At 45.4% G+C, this 17487-nt stretch overlaps 1 protein-coding gene across 5 annotated transcripts in view; it reads left to right on the forward strand.

Moving 5' to 3' along the window:
* Window positions 1-17487, forward strand: part of DNAJC6 (DnaJ heat shock protein family (Hsp40) member C6) — a 188787-nt gene that overhangs the window by 89319 nt on the left and 81981 nt on the right. The window contains exon 2 of one of the 5 annotated variants that reach the window (XM_062191487.1): window positions 8119-8179. The exons of the other annotated variants lie outside the window; for them this stretch is intronic. The gene's annotated coding sequence lies outside the window, so the exon portion shown is untranslated. The remainder of the gene's footprint in view (window positions 1-8118; window positions 8180-17487) is intronic. 5 annotated transcript variants of the gene reach the window in all.

Below are 17487 nucleotides of genomic sequence, written 5' to 3' on the forward strand. Positions count from 1 at the left end.
TGGCCATTCTATTGCTGGACAAGAAGCATTGCTAGGAAGTTGTCTCTTGATGGTCAGTGGAAATCTACCCTTCACTCACTCAGTGTACTTCTGGCCTTTGGTGCAACATAATTCCCCTAAATTTGTAGATTGTATGACTAAAAGGGATTATTTTGGTTTTAGCTACTTATTTTACAGATGAGGAAATTTGAATGCAAAGAGAGAAGCCCTGTTCAGCTTACCACCCCTGAGCTACCTGAAACCTGATCTTGTCCTTCGGGCTTACCTTTCTCCTTCTAGCTCTTCCAGTCTTTCCTCCTGAGATGGGTTTTCTTGACCTTTCACTGCCCTAGTGATTCTTTGCATGGCCTCTCTCCAGCTGGCTAGTGAGTGCTCCTCTAATTTTGGAGCTGACCTCCATAGTCAAAGTTTGGGTTGATTGCCTGTAGTCCTACAGACGATGATGTTTAACTCTACGCGTGATTTTGAGACTGCGGTATGCAAGGGAAATGCTGTAGCCGTTGATCACATTCTGCCTCTCTCCTTCCTTTCTCTGCCTTGTCTTCAATGTGAATGAAGCAATAGGTTTGACTGTATGTGGCAAAGACCATTATGGCTGTTCCTGAAACAAGGGTAAACTTATTTCGTATTCATACAAAAGTCTGATCCAGAGGGGTACTCTACTCTGTGAAGCAGTGAGAGTCTCAAGCTCCTTCTGTCTTGTCACTTTTTGATTCTTAGGGTGTTACTGTCTTCCTTATTATCTTAGAAGGGCAACCAATTTTTAACTTTCCAGCCAATGATAAGGCAAAAGGGAAAAGCATATGTCTTTTTAAGAAGTAGCAGTCGTAATTTTTTTTTTTCTCCCCACAGGCAGAGTTAGACAGTGAGAGAGAGAGACGGACAGAAAGATCTTCCTTCTGTTGGTTCACCCCCCTCAAATGGCCACTACCGCTGACACGCTGCGCGGATCCGAAGCCAGGAGCCAGGTACTTTTCCTGGTCTCCCATGGGGTGCAGGGCCCAAGCACTTGGGCCATCCTCCACTGTACTCCCGGGCCACAGCAGAGAGCTGGACTGGAAAAGGAGCAACCAGGACAGAATCCGGTGCCCCAACTGGGACTAGAACCCTGGGTACCGGCGCCACAGGTGGAGGATTAGCCTAGTGAGCCATGGCAACGGCCAAAAAGTTGCAGTCTTACTTCTACCACTTTCCACTGGCCTGTCAGAACTTAATCACATTGTCACACCTAGCTGAAGGGAAGCCTGGGAAATGTAGTCTTTTATTCTGGGAGGCCATATGACAAGCTAAATATAGGCTGAAGATGAAAAAAGGGGAAAATGGTTGGCAAATATTTGTCTTTTTCTGCTACATCCCCTCTGGTTTAACTCCAGGAAAACAGGCCCTGGTTGGTGCTCTATAGCCACTGATTTCCCTGGGGTATGAAGTTATATTCCTAGGAAGAATGGCAAAGCAGTACATTTCAGAAATTCTCAGGACCCTAGGAAAGACCGAACTTCAGAATCTTTGGCAAGGAAGTCACAATGATAAAAACATATGTCATTTATTTGGAGCTTATTATTTATCTGCCAGGCTTGTGTTGAATCTTTTTTTTTTTAAAGATTTATTTATTTATTTGAAAGAGTTACAGAGGGTAAGGAGAGAGAGAGAGAGGGAGAGAGAGAGAGAGTCAGTCTTCCATCAGCTGGTTCATTCCCCAAATGGCCACATTGGCCAAGGCTGGGCCAGGCCGAAGCCAGGAGTCAGGAGTTTCTTCTGAGTCTTCCACATGGGTGCAGGGCCCCAAGAACTTGGGCCATTCTCTACTGCTTTCCAAGGCCACAGCAGAGAGCTGGATCAGAAGTGGAGCAGCTGGGACTCGAACCATTTTGTTTGGAATGCCAGCACTGCAGGTGGCGACTACCCGCTATGCCACAGCGCTGACCCTGTGTTGAATCTTAAGGGGCATTATCTTAGTTAATTCAGAGGCCTCATAAGGGACAGGTACCATTTTTATCCCCAATTTACAGAGCAGGCTTTCCAGAGAGATAAAGTAACTTCCCAAGCTTTCACAGTGAGTACATGGTGGAACTGCCATCTGTGTGTCTTGGTGCATTGATGGGGGCTTGGAGTCATTGCCTGCTCACTTTGACACCAGACAAGTCCAAGTTGGTCATTACCACTTCAGAAAGCCCTCTCATGTTTCTCGTAATAACAGATGTTTCTAGTTGTAACCCAAGCAGGAAGTGTTCTTTTAAGTTGTTTATGAGCCCCAAATTGAAGGGGTGAGTCTTATACCCTGTTTGCAAAGAATGAGCTCAGGTCAGACAAAACACTTGGTGACCCAAGTGGCAAAGGTTTATCTCTGTGTTTCAGCTTGCTGTCAGTGGTGCTCCTTGGGGTAGGTTTTTTTTTTTTTTTTTTTTTTTCATGCTGATACTGAAGTATAGAGTTATCATGGGACTTATTACATGTGGCAGGGATGGGATTTGGCTTTATATCACTTTGATGCCACTCTGGGAATCTTCATATGCCTCACTGATGTGCCTGGACCTCCAATGCTGCTGCTTCTGGATCCTCTGAGTATGCCCGGGGACCTGGAGTCCCAGGCCTGTTGGGTGGCCTTGATGCACATGGCTGAAGGTCATAGGCACCAACTTCCCTATTCCCTAGAGTCTTCTTTGCTGATAGCTTGGTTTAATTTTTTCCTTTTTTCTCTTGAAAGAATGGTGGATGGGTTATGCACACAGATATTAACGGTGGGACACTCTCTGATGAAAATCTGTCTTTAGGGTCAATTCTTTTTTTCAACCCAACCAAGATATATAGACCGTAGGAGGAACACTGAAAACTGAATTGTGGAGTTGAGGTAGCAGGGAAAGGCCTTTCTGAAAGAAGGCAGTAGGGTCTTCTGAAGGATGGGAAGGCGTTAGTTACACAAAGAGCCAGGAATTCTTTCCTAGAAGGAGGGATGGCACAAACCCTGAGTGGGGAAATGGAAAAGAGGCAAAAAAATTAAGGTAGATTCAACTTGGAGCTTTACGTATTTTAAAGTTTTTGGTTAGAGAGGATGAGGCAGAGGTTATGGCTATTTTTAAAATTTTTGTTTAATTGTTTGCTTATTTACTTGAGAAGAGAGAGAACACTCCCCTCTATAATTATCTATAAAATTCTATAGATATGTTTACATGATAGTAAATATATACTTTTAAAAGATTTATTATTTTATTTGAAAGAAAGAGAGAGAGAGAGAGAGAGAGAGAGAGAGAGAGAGAGACCTTTCATCTGCTGGCTCATTCCCCAAATGGCTGCAATGGCCAGAGCTGGTGCTATCCAAAGCCAGGAGCCAGGAGTTTCTTTCAGGTCTCCCACATGGGTGCAGGGGCCCAAGCACTTGGGCCATCCTCCACTAATTTCCCAGGTGCATTAGCAAGGAGCTGGATCAGAAGTGGAGCAGCTGGGAATTGAACTGGTGCTCATATGCGATACCAGCTCTGCAGGCAGCAGCTTAACCTGCTATGCCACAGTACTGGCCCCAATAAATATACATTTAAATCATGATAGGTAGCAGATTATATTTAAAAGTATATCATAACTTATTTAGAAAATTCTTTATCATTGGACATTTAGGTCATTTCTAAACTTTGCTATTAAAAATATACCATGTTGTACATACTTGTGCAAACTCCCTGTACCCTTTTTTCTTCTTTAGGATAAATTTTGAGAAGTGAACTCATTCACAACAGATAAAACTGGGAATGGGGACTCAACCCAGGTCTCCCATGTGGGTGAGAGAGACCCAACCACTTGAGCCATACCTGAAGCCTCCCAGGGTCCACAATAGAAAGAAGCCAGGTTTCAAACCAGGAGGTCTGATATGGGGCCTGGGCATCTTAACCACTGTCTCAAACGCCCACCCCCATTGCTAATTTTGCAAGAGTCTCAGTGAAGGTAGGGTTTGATGTCTTCCCACTTGTCACATTCCACTTTCAGTGTCTTCAGAAGAGTGATCAACAAGTACCGTGTTCTCTGTCACTTCATTAAACTCACCTTTGGAAGTGCTTAAACCAATAGTGTTCCTTTCAGAATTCTTTTGCGGTGTTTCAGGGGCTTTGGACATAAGAAAGCAGTGATGTTTTTAGTGTTAACAGTGGCTTATAAAAACATGTAGATCACTCTTAAAATGGATTCAGGCACTTAAAGGATTGGCAATCAGGTGATTGCATCAGCATCTCAAGCTTGGAATTGATAAGAAATTGGCAGATGCTCAAAGGATGTTCTGTCTGCAGAGGAGTTGAGCTCTCTGAAAACAATGACAGCTTCTTTTATTTACAGCCGCGAGAGGCTCACAGATGTGCATCAGCTGGCTGCAGTCCATCAGTTACTAGCAGATTTGTGCATTGTTCTGGTGTGGGCACTGGGTTTCTTAGTTTAATGTTAATTTAGCTGTTTATAGTAAGGATTTTTTTAACCTAGCAAGAGGTTTTTTAAAAAAGCAAGCAAAAAGAACACAAGCCTGGAAATTAATTGAGGAAATTTAACAGTACATTCTGGACTTATTTGTTACTTGTCCAGACTCAGCAGAGATCCTTTTGATGTACTTCCAACAATAGTAAAAGCAACAGCATGGTGAAATAAACAGGCTCTTAGGTGGAGAGCTGAGCTTCTGGGAAGAGCTGCATCTTATAACAGTATTGCTGTGATTTGTCATTAGCCGTGAGTAAAAACCATCAATGCCCTATTTTTAGTTTATAAAGTACTTCCATGGAATCCTTTAATTCATTTTTCCTACTGTGTAGGACTGGGTAATTATCTTCATCTTGTGGCTGAGGTGATGGGCTCACAAGCCTTCAGTGACATGCTCAAGGTCACAACATAGGCAGCAGGTGCCAGAATCTGGATTCCAACCCAGATGTTATTGTACAGATAACTCATCATAACTCCTGAAAAACACATTAGCATTCAAAGCGTTCAAACTGCAGTGCCATCTTTAGAACCATGACTTAGAATTGTTTCTTCCTCTGATACTGTTTTAGGCATTGAAGGAAATAGCTGAAAATCCTGTTGCATTCGAACCCCAGTACTGTTTTCTGTGATGTTCCTGGGCCCATAATTCTTCAGGGATATTTGATTCCCCCTCTCCCAAGGTTCAGTTTTTAATATTGCCTTGTGTCTCATTATATCAAGTTGAAGGGAGATCTTGGAGAATCATTATTAAGAGTAGTTTCTGTGACCTTTTGTAAGAAACGTAGAAATGAATTACCATTATTTTGCAAAGTAACCGAGTCTTAAGTCCTGTCTGGGTCTGATTCATTGCCTGTAAGAAGTTCTGCTGAAGATATAATATATTTTGAATCTGTCAGACTAGATTATTGAGAAAAAAATGTTAGTTTTATTGTTAGGTTAATATAGCTATCCCTTTGTTGGAGAGGGTGATAGCAAAACTGAATCAAAAGATAGGAAGATTCCCAGAGGAGATTATACCTGCAGAATACCTGCAGACTTTTCTAGGAAGATATGAAAATTGCAAATATAAAATGTAATCATGTTTGACAGAAGAACCAGGAGAACATCGGCTACAAAACCCTTAAGTTTGACAGCCTCTGGCAAGGTGGCAGATTATGGGAGGTCTTTCAGAGTGACTTTTCTTGGGATAAAGCACAGAATGTGATGCATGCAATATGCGTTGTTGCTGGACAGCAGATAGCAGAACTCCCTTGAGACAGTGGAGGATGCCTAGGAAAGCAAGCACCAAGTTCCAGAAGAAAGCAAGAGTGTAGGCTTTTGGCAAATAGATCCCTAGGATTGGATCAAAGACCTGTAGGATGTATGGGGAGGATTTAGGGGAAACTGGGGAGGGATGCAGCTCTCAGATTGTTCAAGGCAGTGTAGACCCTGTTACCCTGTGCCACTAAGGTTTCTAAAAAGGGCAGTGATGACACTAATCTTGCCCTTTGAAACCTCCCTCTGGAGAGGCTGGGAGGGGTCCAAAGCTGGCTGCAGAGGGATCACTTAGCAGGACTCTTAGGAGTCTAGAGAAGAAAAGGGACTGAAGTAAGATGTTAGTTCATAGTGCTGTGTAGAAAGGTGGATTGATTTGGTTTTTGCCTGTGGGCCCCAGGGAGGAAACCACATACTCTCGGATCTTCATTCTTACACTGTAACTTCTCAGCCATAAAATTGTACCCCCCACCCCACCTTGGGCTTGTGTGGCCAATGGAGTTCCCAATTCTTGAACAGGTTATTTTCTAACAACCACCCTCACCCCAAGTTGCTAATGTCCTTGAGACTTTTTAATTTAATTATCTATGGAAGGGCCAGCATTGTGGCATAGCCAGTTAAGTCTCTGCCTGTGACACAGGGATTCCATATTGGAATGCTAGCTTCATATTGATGCACCTGGGAAGGCAGCAGAAGATGTCCCAAGTACTTGCTCTCCTGTTTCCCATCTGGGAGACTAGGATAGAGTTTGGGGCTCTTGGCTTCAGGCTGGCCCCACTGAGGTTTTTCTGCCACGTGGGGAGTGACCAGCAGATGAAAGATCAATGTCTCTCTTTCTCTCCACCTCTTCCCCATGCTTTCAAATTAATACATAAATACATCTTTTAAAAAATAACCTATGGGGCCGGCACTGCCGTAGCTCAATAGGCTAATCCTCCCCCTGCGGAGCAGGCACACCGGGTTCTAGTCCCGGTCGGGGCGCCAGATTCTGTCCTGGTTGCTCCTCTTCCAGTCCAGCTCTCTGCTATGGCCCAGGAGTGCAGTGGAGGATGGCCCAAGTGTTTGGGCCCTGCACCCACATGGGAGACCAGAAGAAGCACCTGGCTCCTGGCTTCGGATCAGCGCGGTGCGCCGGCTGTAGTGCGCTGGCCGCAGCGGCCATTGAGGGGTGAACCAACGGAAAAGGAAGACCTTTCTCTCTGTCTCTCTCTCTCTCACTGTCCACTCTGCCTGTCAAAAAAATAAAATAAAATAAAAAATAACCTATGGGAAAATGACCCCCTCCTTTTTTGGTGTTTTATTCTAACCCAAGGGGGAGAAACTGTCTTAAGTGGCTAAGAAGCATAGTGGTTCATTTTTAATGAGGCCATCAACCTTCTAATATATATGCCATATAAACATCAACAAATCTATTTCTTTTAATACAATAATGGCAGTGGTAAGAGTGTCCCTCAGGTTTGTAAAACTCAAGGGTCTTGGCCGGCGCCGTGGCTTAACAGGCTAATCCTCCTCCCTGCGGCGCCGGCACTCCAGGTTCTAGTCCCGGTTGGGGTGCCGGATTCTATCCCGGTTGCCCCTCTTCCAGGCCAGCTCTCTGCTATGGCCCGGGAAGGCCTGCACCAGCATGGGAGACCAGGAGAAGCACCTGGCTCCTGGCTTCGGATCAGCATGATGCGCCAGCCGCAGTGGCCATTGGAGGGTGAACCAACGGCAAAAAGGAAGACCTTTCTCTCTGTCTCTCTCACTATCCACTCTGCCTGTCAAAAAAACAAAACAAAACAAAACAAACAAACAAAAACCCTCAAGGGTCTTAAGGAGCACACAAGCCTTCCATAGTGTGGTTCTCGCCTGCCCCATCACCCTTTGCTCAGCCGTTGGTGTGCAGTTTGCTGAATGCTTGTGGTTCAGAATTTAATGTCAAAGTTAACAATATTTATTGAGCCAGACACTCTGGGAAATAACGGTGGCCAAATCTTTTCTGGAGCTTCTTTTCTAGCATGTGGAGATGGGGAAATCAGGATAAAAAGCACCATGAAGAAAAATAAGCTGGTATTAGGAGGTTGAGGGTGCTTCTTTAGGTTGGGTGGTGTGGAAAGCATGTCTGAGAAAGAAACATTTAAGCAGAGGCTGCAGGAAGTGAGGGAACAAACTATGGGATATTAGGGAAAGGGGAAGGTATGGGAAAAGTGAAACAGTACCTGGAGCCAAAGTCCCTGTGGAAGAGAGGAATAGTGTGGCTGCAGCGAAGAGGGGAAGAGAGGCAGAGAGAAATCAGAGGCCAACTCCTGTAGCCATCTAGGCTGTAGTAAGAACTACTATAACTCTGAGATGGGAAACCATTGGAAGATTTTAAGCAGAAGAGTGACATAATTTACCTTATTTCTTAAAAGCGCATTTTTGTTTCTCTCTATTAACCAGACCTAAGGGAGACAAGGGTGGAGGCAGAGACACCAGTTAAGAAGCTACTGCAGTAATTCAGGTGAGAAATGATCGTGGCTTCAAACAGGTTGGTAGCACTATAGGTAGTGAGAAAAGGGGGATTATATCTTTATGTATGTATAAAATATATACCTTGTATATAATGTGTATATGTAAATATATGTAACTTTCCCAGTTGAAATCTATATAAGAGAAAGAAGTAGAAACTTTACAGGAGAAAGCACAAACCCATGACCCCATTACCCAGCTTCAGCCACTGTCTACTCATGACCACTCTCCTTGCTGCTACCTGTACCTGACCCTCTAGACTGTTGTGAAGTATAGCCTATCATATTTCAATAAGTTCCTGAAATACAGGGGCTTCTTTTACAAACACTATCACAATACCCTCATCTCTTCTAAAATTTTAATAATTTGTAATATCATCAAATATCCAGTCTGTTCAAATTTTCCTGTAAGTGGGAATTTTATTTATTTTTTTCTCTTTAGAATTGGTTTGAACTGGGTCCAAATAATGCTCGTGCACTGAAGTTGATTGATATACTCTTGAATCTTTCCGTTATTTTATTTTTTGCCTACTTGCAGTCCTGTTGTTGAAGAAACAAGGTCATTCATACTGTAGGTTTTACCAAAGTTTGGCTTTTTCTGACTTTATCACTTGGGTAGAATTTAACCTATTCCTCTGTCCCCTGTGCTCAACTCTAGAAGTTTGATCAAATATTAGATTCATATTAGATTTTAAGCAAGACTTTCTCATGGTAGTATTTTGTTTTATCATTGGAGATACATAATGTGTAGTTGTTGCTGTTGTTATGATCATTAGCTCTATTAATTTATAAGCATTTGTAGATTCTACCATTCCCCCATTCCCTCTTTGTCAGCTGGAATACTTCTCCGAGGAGAAGCTCTCCTTTTTTTTTTGACAGAGTTAGACAGTGAGAGAAAGAAAGAGAGAGAGAGAGAGAGAGAGAGAGAGAGAGAGAGAGAGAAAGGTCTTCCTTCCGTTGGTTCACCATTCAGATGGCTGCACAGATCTGAAGCCAGGAGCCAGGTGCTTCCTCCTGGTCTCCTATGCGGGTGCAGGGCCCAAGGACCTGGGCCATCCTCCACTGCACTCCCGGGCCACAGAAGAGAGCTGGACTGGAAGAGGAGCAATCGGGACAGGACCGGCGCCCCAACTGGGACTAGAACCTGTTGTGCCAGCACCGCAGGCGGAGGATGAACCTAGTGAGCCGTGGTGCCAGCCCGAAGCTCTCCTTCTTTAAATCCTTGATGATCCTATGGAACAGTTCAGATAGCAAAGGCAGGAGAAACTTGCTTTTTTTTTTTGGTAAGTTAAAAAAAAAAAAAAAAAAAAAAGGTCTCCCTAACCTCCAAGAGTGACTAATGCAGTCTTTCTCTCTCTTTTCCTCTCTTTTTAAAAAAGATTTATTTTGTTCATTTGAAAGGCAGAGTTACAGAGACAGAGGGAAAGAGGTCTTCCCTCCTCTGGTATACTCCCCAAACAGCCACAACATTTAGGGCTGGGCCAGACTGAAGCTAGGAGCCAGGAACTTCATCCAGGTCTCCCACGAGGGTGCAGGGGTCCAAGCACTTGGGCCATCTTCCACAGCTTTCCCAGGCACATTAGCAGGGAGCTGGATCAGAAGTGGGCAGCTAGAACTCGCACTGGCATCCATACGGGATGCCAGTGCTACAGGCAGCAGTTTATCCCACTGCACCACAACACCAGCCCCTTCCCTTTTCTCTTTATCTTATTGTTATGGACTTATGTTTTAAAATATGCACTTCTGGCCAGCGCCGTGGCTTAACAGGCTAATCCTCCTCCTTGCGGCGCCGGCACACCGGGTTCTAGTCCCGATTGGGGCACCAGATTCTGTCCCGGTTGCCCCTTTTCCAGGCCAGCTCTCTGCTATGGCCAGGGAGTGCAGTGGAGGATGGCCCAAGTGCTTGGGCCCTGCACCCGCATGGGAGACCAGGAGAAGCACCTGGCTCCTGTCTTCAGATCAGCGAGATGCTCCGGCCGCAGCGGCCATTGGAGGGTGAACCAACAGCAAAGAGGAAGACCTTTCTCTCTGTCTCCCTCTCTCTTACTGTCTAACTCTGCCTGTCAAAAAAAAAAAAAAAAAAAGCACTCTGTTTTGGCCCACTGCAGTTGCTGTTTTTACTGAAGCTCAAATGGACCCATCTTTGGCCCATGGCAACCTCTTCTGTTGTTTCTTGTGTCCTTCTTATCCAGCCCAGTTGTCTTTGATCCTTTGCTTGCTTTCTGGTAGCAAGGCTCATCTTGAGCACTTTCTGCAGAGTTCTGCAGAGTTTAGAATCAGCCACCTTTTGAAGTGCCCTGGTTTTCCTTTTCTTCTTCTTCTTTTTAAATATTTATTTATTTATTTGAAAGGCAGAGTTACAGAGAGGCAGAGAGAGAGAGAGAGACAGAGAGACAGAGAGGTCTTCCATCCACTGGTTCACTCCCCAAATGGCTGCAAAGGCTGGGGCTGAGCCGATCTGAAGCCAGGAGCCTCTTTCTTTCTTTCTTTTTTTTTTTTTTTAAAGATTTATTTTGTTTATTTGAAAGACAGAGTTACAGAGAGAGGTAGAGACAGAGAGAGAGGTCTTCCAACCACTGGTTCACTCCCCAGATGGCTGCAATGGCCAGGAGCTTCTTCTAAGCCTCCCACATGCGTGCAGGGCCCCAAGAACTTGGGCCATCTTCTACTGCTTTCCCAGGCCATAGCAGAGAGCTGGATTGGAAGAGGAGCAGCTGGGACTAGAACTGGCACCCATATGGGATGCCAGCACTTTAGGCCAGGGCTTTAACCTGCTGTGCCACAGTACCAGTCCCTCCAGGAGCTTCTTCTGGGCCTCCCACGTAGGTGCAGGGTCCCAAGCACCTGGGCCATCTTCTGCTTCCCAGGCCTTAGCAGAGAACTGGATTAGAACTGGAGCAGATGGGACTCTAACTGGTGCCCATATGGGATGCCAGCACTGCATGTGGTAGCTTTACCCACCATGCCAAAGATCTGGCCCTGTGACTTGGTTTCTTTTGTAGAGAAGTGATGTTTTATGATTACAATCTTTTTGTTTGTTTGTTTGTTTTTGGACAGGCAGAGTGGACAGTGAGAGAGAGACAGAGAGAAAGGTCTTCCTTTTGCCGTTGGTTCACCCTCCAATGGCCGCCGTGGTAGGCGCGCTGCGGCCGGCGCACCGCGCTGATCCGATGACAGGAGCCAGGTGCTTCTCCTGGTCTCCCATGGGGTGCAGGACCCAAGCACTTGGGCCATCCTCCACTGCACTCCCTGGCCACAGCAGAGAGCTGGCCTGGAAGAGGGGCAACCGGGACAGGATCGGTGCCCCGACCGGGACTAGAACCCGGTGTGCCGGCGCCGCAAGGCGGAGGATTAGCCTACTTAGCCACGGCGCCGGCTTTATGATTACAATCTTGGTGCGAGGGATACCCAGTGCTCCTGGGTTGGTCTTTGTATCTAGGTCTTTTCAGCAGACAGAGCTAGAAACAACAAAAAATTTTTTTTGACAGGCAGAGTTAGACAGTGAGAGAGAGAGGGACAGAGAGAATGGTCTTCCTTCTGTTGGTTCACCCCCTAAATGGCCACTATGGCTGGTGTGCTGCGCTGATCTGAAGCCAGGAGCCAGGTGCTTCCTGCTGGTCTCCCATGCAGGTGCAGGACCAAAGCACTTGGGCCATCCTCCACTGCCTTCCCAGGCCACAGCAGAGAGCTGGACTGGAAGAGGAGCAACCGGGACAGAGTCCGGTGCCCCAACTGGTACTAGAACCTGGGGTACTAGCGCCACAGGTGGAGGATTAGCCTAGTGAGCTGCAGCGCCGGCGAAACAAAAATTTTTTTAAAAGATTTATTTATTTACTTGAATGTCAGAGTTACACAGAGCGAGAAGGAGAGGCAGAGAGAGAGAGAGAGAGAGAGAGAGAGGTCTTCCATCCACTGGTTCACTCCCCAGATGGCCACAATGGCTGGAGCTGTGCCATCTGAAGCCAGGAGCCAGGAGCTTCTTCCTAGTCTCACACGCAGGTGCAGAGGCCCAAGGACTTGGGCCATGTTCCATTGCTTTCCCAGGCCATAGCAGAGAGCTGGAAAGGAAGTGGAGCAGCTGGGACTTGAACTGGTGCCCATATGGGATGCCAGCACTGCAGGCGGCGGCTTTACCCACTACGCCACAGCACCAGCCCTGAAACAAAATTTTTAAAAGAAAAAACTTCATGGAGTTGTCAGGATACTGCTTTCTCTCACACCTAACATCCTGGTTCCCAGTAATGCCAGTGTGATTACTTACCTGCTTAATGCCGTGGTATGTAGTCAGAATAATACCAACACTAACCAAGATAGTTTCAAATGGTTTGTGTATATGGGGGGAGGGCAAGAGAAGGCCTGAGCATAATTTGCTCAAAGAGAGTTACTTTGTGTATTAAAGTCACTTGAGAAAGATTGTATCTGGTTATAGAGTCAATTTGATACATAGGTGAGTTAATCAATTTCATTTTGCTTTCACTTTTTTAGGTTGTTTTTGATCATGTAGAATAATCACATAATTCCAAATTCAAGTCTGCAAAGCAAGTTTTATTTGAAGAAATCCAGCTGCTCTCTATCCCCTGTACCTTGTTACCTCCCCCATAGGTAACTCCTCCAAGTTTTTTATTTATTTATTTATTTATTTATTATACTTTGTAAATGTGAATGTATGTGTCTGTCTTCCACCTTCCTTACTATTTCCCTCCACTGTTAGAGAGTGAGAGCTCTATACTGAGTTTAGATTCTGGATAAAACCTAAAGGTAGGACAGACAGTATTTTCTGGGACATTGGAGGTGAGGTCTGAGAATAAGGTCAAGTTTGATACTGAAGGGTACAGCCTGATCAGTTGGTGATGGAACCTGGTCCTGAATGCTCTTCTTCTATATGTGCACATGGTGGACCTCATTTACCCCTGTAAACTCTATCCTTGCCCTTGAGTGCTCTCCAGTGGTACCCTGCGCACAGCACTTTCCTTCCCACCTAGAATTGTCCATGTCTGTGTTTCTGCTTGGCAGTCAGTAGGCTGCAAGCAGCTTTCCTCTGCCCTGCCACTGTTGATCACAGCGCTCAGTAGATGCAGGAGTGAATAAATAGGCCAGGCACAACACCAGGTTCTTTTACATGTATTTATCTTTTAATTAATTAATAATTTGAAAGAGTTACACAGAGACAGAGGGCGAAACTGACAGAGAGAGAGAGAGAGAGAGAGAGAGAGAGAGAGAGAGAGAGAGAGAGAGAGAGGTCTTCCACTGGTTCACTCCCCAATTGGCCACAATGGCCAGAGCTGCACTGATCTGAAGCTGGGATCCAGAGCTTCTTCTGGGGCTCCCATGCGGGTGCAAGGGCCCAAGGACTTGGGCCATCTTCTACTGCTTTCCCACGCCATAGTGGAGCGCTGGATCGGAAGTGGAACAGCCAGGACTCGAACTGGCACCCATATGGGATGCCAGCACTGCAAGCAGCAGCTTTACCCACTACACCACAGCTCTGGCCCCTGTATTTTTCCTTTAGCTTCACATTACCCACACAAGATAGATGTTGTGGTCCCATTTTACAGGTCAAGAAATAGGCACAGCACTTTACCTAAAGAAATAGTTAATAAATGCTGAGCCAGAGTGTGGACCCAGGTCTTTCTGACACCAAGGCTATGCAGCCCTAACTGTTGGATGTTATGACTCAACAGTTGTGTAGTACTGTCCGTGTTTTGCCTTTACTAACCGTGTCACCTCAGTAACTTAGCCTCTGTAAATCTGTTTCCACATCTATAACACATGGTTAGTAACTATAGAAACCTCATAAGGTTGTAAGGCATTTAGAATCATGCCTGGTACATAGTAGACAGTCACCTGTGAGCTCATTTTACTTACAATTTAATTGATTAATTTATTTTTAGAGATTTATTTGAAAGGCAGGATCTCTCTCTCTCTCTCTTACACACACACATACTCACACACACACACAGATCTGCCATCTCCTGGTTTACCCCCCAAATGGCTGCAAAGGCTGGGGCTGGTAAGCACCGAAGCCAGGAACTCCATGTGGGTCTCCTGTGACAGGGGCAAGGGACAAAGCACTTGGGGCATTCTCCATTGCTTTCTCAGGCACATTGGCAGGGAGTTCGATTGGAAATGGAACAGCTGGGACTCAAACCAGCACCCATTTGGGATGCTGGCATTGCAGGCTGTGGCTTAACTTGCTGTGCCACAATGCAAGTCCCCACTCTTCATTTTTCATAGGAAGAGACTTTGCCTAGGAAGAGCGAAAGCATTTGCTGCAGAGCACACTGATACTTGAACCTGAAATTCATTCAGTGTTCTCATGGGTCAGATAATGCAGATTCCCAGGTGCCTGTAGTCATGTCTGGGTGGAAGAGATTCCGTATGTGGAAGAGGACTGGGAGGGGGACGATGGCTGCTCTTGTGCTGTTCCATGGTGCTTGGTGAGTCCAGGCTTCCTCCCTGATCAAAGGAACCGCCGAAGTGGCTGCTGAAGGAAGAGCTAGGTGGAGGCATTCCTACTGCCTGGGCCTTTCCTGAACTGCAGCTGTTGTCAACAGCACCAAGACTTTTACTCAAACAGGGGAGATGAACTCTGTGATAGTACAAGGGCATGGGATTTAGAGCCAGGCCAAGCTGGATCATTTTTTGACCTTGCTGTTTGTTAGGTAGGTGGCTGTTATCTAATCATTTTGCTGAGCCTTGATTTCCTCCTCTGTAGAATGGGCATGATAATATCCGCCTCAGTAGGCTGTTGTGAGAATTCAGTGTGATAGCCTGTATGCAGCGCCTGGCAGTAGTGTTTGGTAGATGGTAGCTCCTCTGTATGTCCCCTACTCCACCTGACCCTCACTCAGTGCTGCCTCTTGTCAGGGAGACAGCATGGCATAGGGCTGGAGCTGTGCTATTCCACTCCCTGTTATCAGAAGCTCTGGAAGGGTGTTGAAAAATACAGCTTTGGGGCCCTCCTGTAGGGATTTTTGATTTGGTAAGCACCTGGAATTTTGTTTTAGGTGACACCCCAGGCTATTTGGATACAGTGACCTGTCTGATTCAAGTCAGGCTGTCTGGAGTCAGACCTGGCATTTCATCTTGGGACACATTGGCACCATTGCTGGCCAGGCGTCTCAGCTTGGGCAGGTTATATAACCTTACTGAGCCTCATTTCTGCATCAAAAGAGTGGGGCCAACTTGGCCTTTTCTGCAGGGTCCTTCTAAGAGTGAAGTGAAGTGAGGTGTGTGGGAAGCATCTGGCTTGAGTTAAGTGCAGAGTGGGAGACCAGAGAAGGTTAGTGTCTCCCGGGCTACCACGTCTGCTTATACAGATGGCACACAGCCATCTGTCCCAGGGGTGGAGTGGGCACTGATACCAGACATGGAGGGGCTGCATCACCCTCTAACAGTGTACACAAAGCTTACAAGCCAGCTGTAGCCTTGCTTCCTCTTTTTAAAGAAGGAAACCAAACCTCTAAAATGCATTCACCAGCCCATTCTTACTATTCTTTGGACTTTGCAGAGAACACATTGTTCATGATGGAAAGCCACCTGGCTGCAGCCTCACCTGTCTTTCCCTTTTACAAAGAACCTTTTTGTGGTTGCTAGTGCCTTTATTTGAAGCTGCAGAGCCTTTGAGCTCTAATCATGTTACCTGCCAGCTCAGAGGCACCAAGGGAGGCCAGATGCTGCTAATGACTTATCAGCTCTCTTGGCCACGGCTTTCTCACAGAAAGACCGCTAGACCCTGGGCTTGTCAGTACTAATGTGCTTTTCTTCCCCCAAAGGAACTTGACAATGGACAAAGTCTGTAGAACGGTTCGTTGAGGAAGAGGGAGAGCATATTTGCAGTTGGGTTCTTTGGGATTTTGCCCTTTCCCCTGCCAGTGCTCTGCAGCCTCCCCAGAAGTGCTGTGCACAGTGCATGGTGAACATGAGAATCAAACCTGAGCAGCTGTTGACCTAAGGTCTGTGTGTACCTGTGGGGTGCGTGGGATTGGGCAGCACAAAGAGGCTAATTCAGGAAAGAGCATCTTGAGCTGTTGCTGCCATCCCTTTGTGAGACCAAGTCCACACGAGGGACCCGCATCTTAGCTGGACCGTGGTTTGTCTCCTACTTGTTAAGTCTTCATTAATCTGTGCCTTCCTAGCAACTGGTGCTTAGCAGTTTTCACCTGCTGGGTGCCTAGTTTTAAAAAATCCTTAGATCATTCACAGAGCAAACGTCAGGCCATGGTCTGGCTTTCCTACTCCCCAGCAGAGCTTTTGGGCTTGACTGTTCCTTTTACGTTTTAACTTTTTAACAAATACACAGGAGGCAGCAAAATGTTGTGTGAAGAATACAGATTTTCTTTTTTTTTTTTTTGGATCGAACCATTTTACCAATTAACTTAATATGTAAGTATTCATACACATCCATACTATTTCTCTTAAAAGGTAGAATATTAATATCATATCACATGGGATTCATGACAAGGATCACACATTGAGAAAAAAGGGTGTATTATAATAAAAGTGGTATAATTCAATGTAGACAACATTTATAAATATCCACAAATTAACAAATACAGCATCCACACATTTTTATTATATATTATAGACACATATATACACACACATAGACTTTCACATATGAGAGAAATCATGTCAAATTTGTCTTCCTGTGTCTGGCTTATTTCACTTAGCATAATGATCTCTAATTCTGTCCATTTTGTTATAAATGTCAAGATTTTATTCTTTTTTTAAAAATAGATTTATTCATTTAAAAATTTATTTGAAAGACTGAGTGACAGAGATAGAGGTATATATATATATGTAGAGAGAGGTCTTCATCTTCCATCTGCTGGTTCATCCCCCAAAAGGCCACAATGGCTGGGGCTAGTGTTGGCTGAAGCCAAGAACCCAGAACTCCATCTGAGTCTCCCACGTTGCCCACTTGATAGGGGCCTAAATACTTGGACCATGTTCTGCTGCTTTCCCAGGCACATCATCAGGGAACTGGTTTGGAAATGGAGCAACTGAGATTCAAACCCATACTCCAGTATGGGATGCTGGTGTCACAGATGGTGGCTTAACCTACTGCTCTACAATGTGAGCCCCGATTTGACTCTTATTTTTATGGCTGAGTAATATTCCACCATGTATATATTCCACATTTTCTTTGTTCACTCATCCATTGATAGATGTTTAGGTTGAGAACACATCTTTGCTATTGTGAACTGGCATGTAGGTATCTCTGTCATATGCTCACTTTATTTCCTTTGGATGTATTCCCAGAAGTGGGATAGCTGGATCATATGGCATATCTATTTTT

Source organism: Lepus europaeus, chromosome 5 (genome assembly GCF_033115175.1).
Source record: "Lepus europaeus isolate LE1 chromosome 5, mLepTim1.pri, whole genome shotgun sequence".
NCBI lineage: Eukaryota > Metazoa > Chordata > Mammalia > Lagomorpha > Leporidae > Lepus > Lepus europaeus.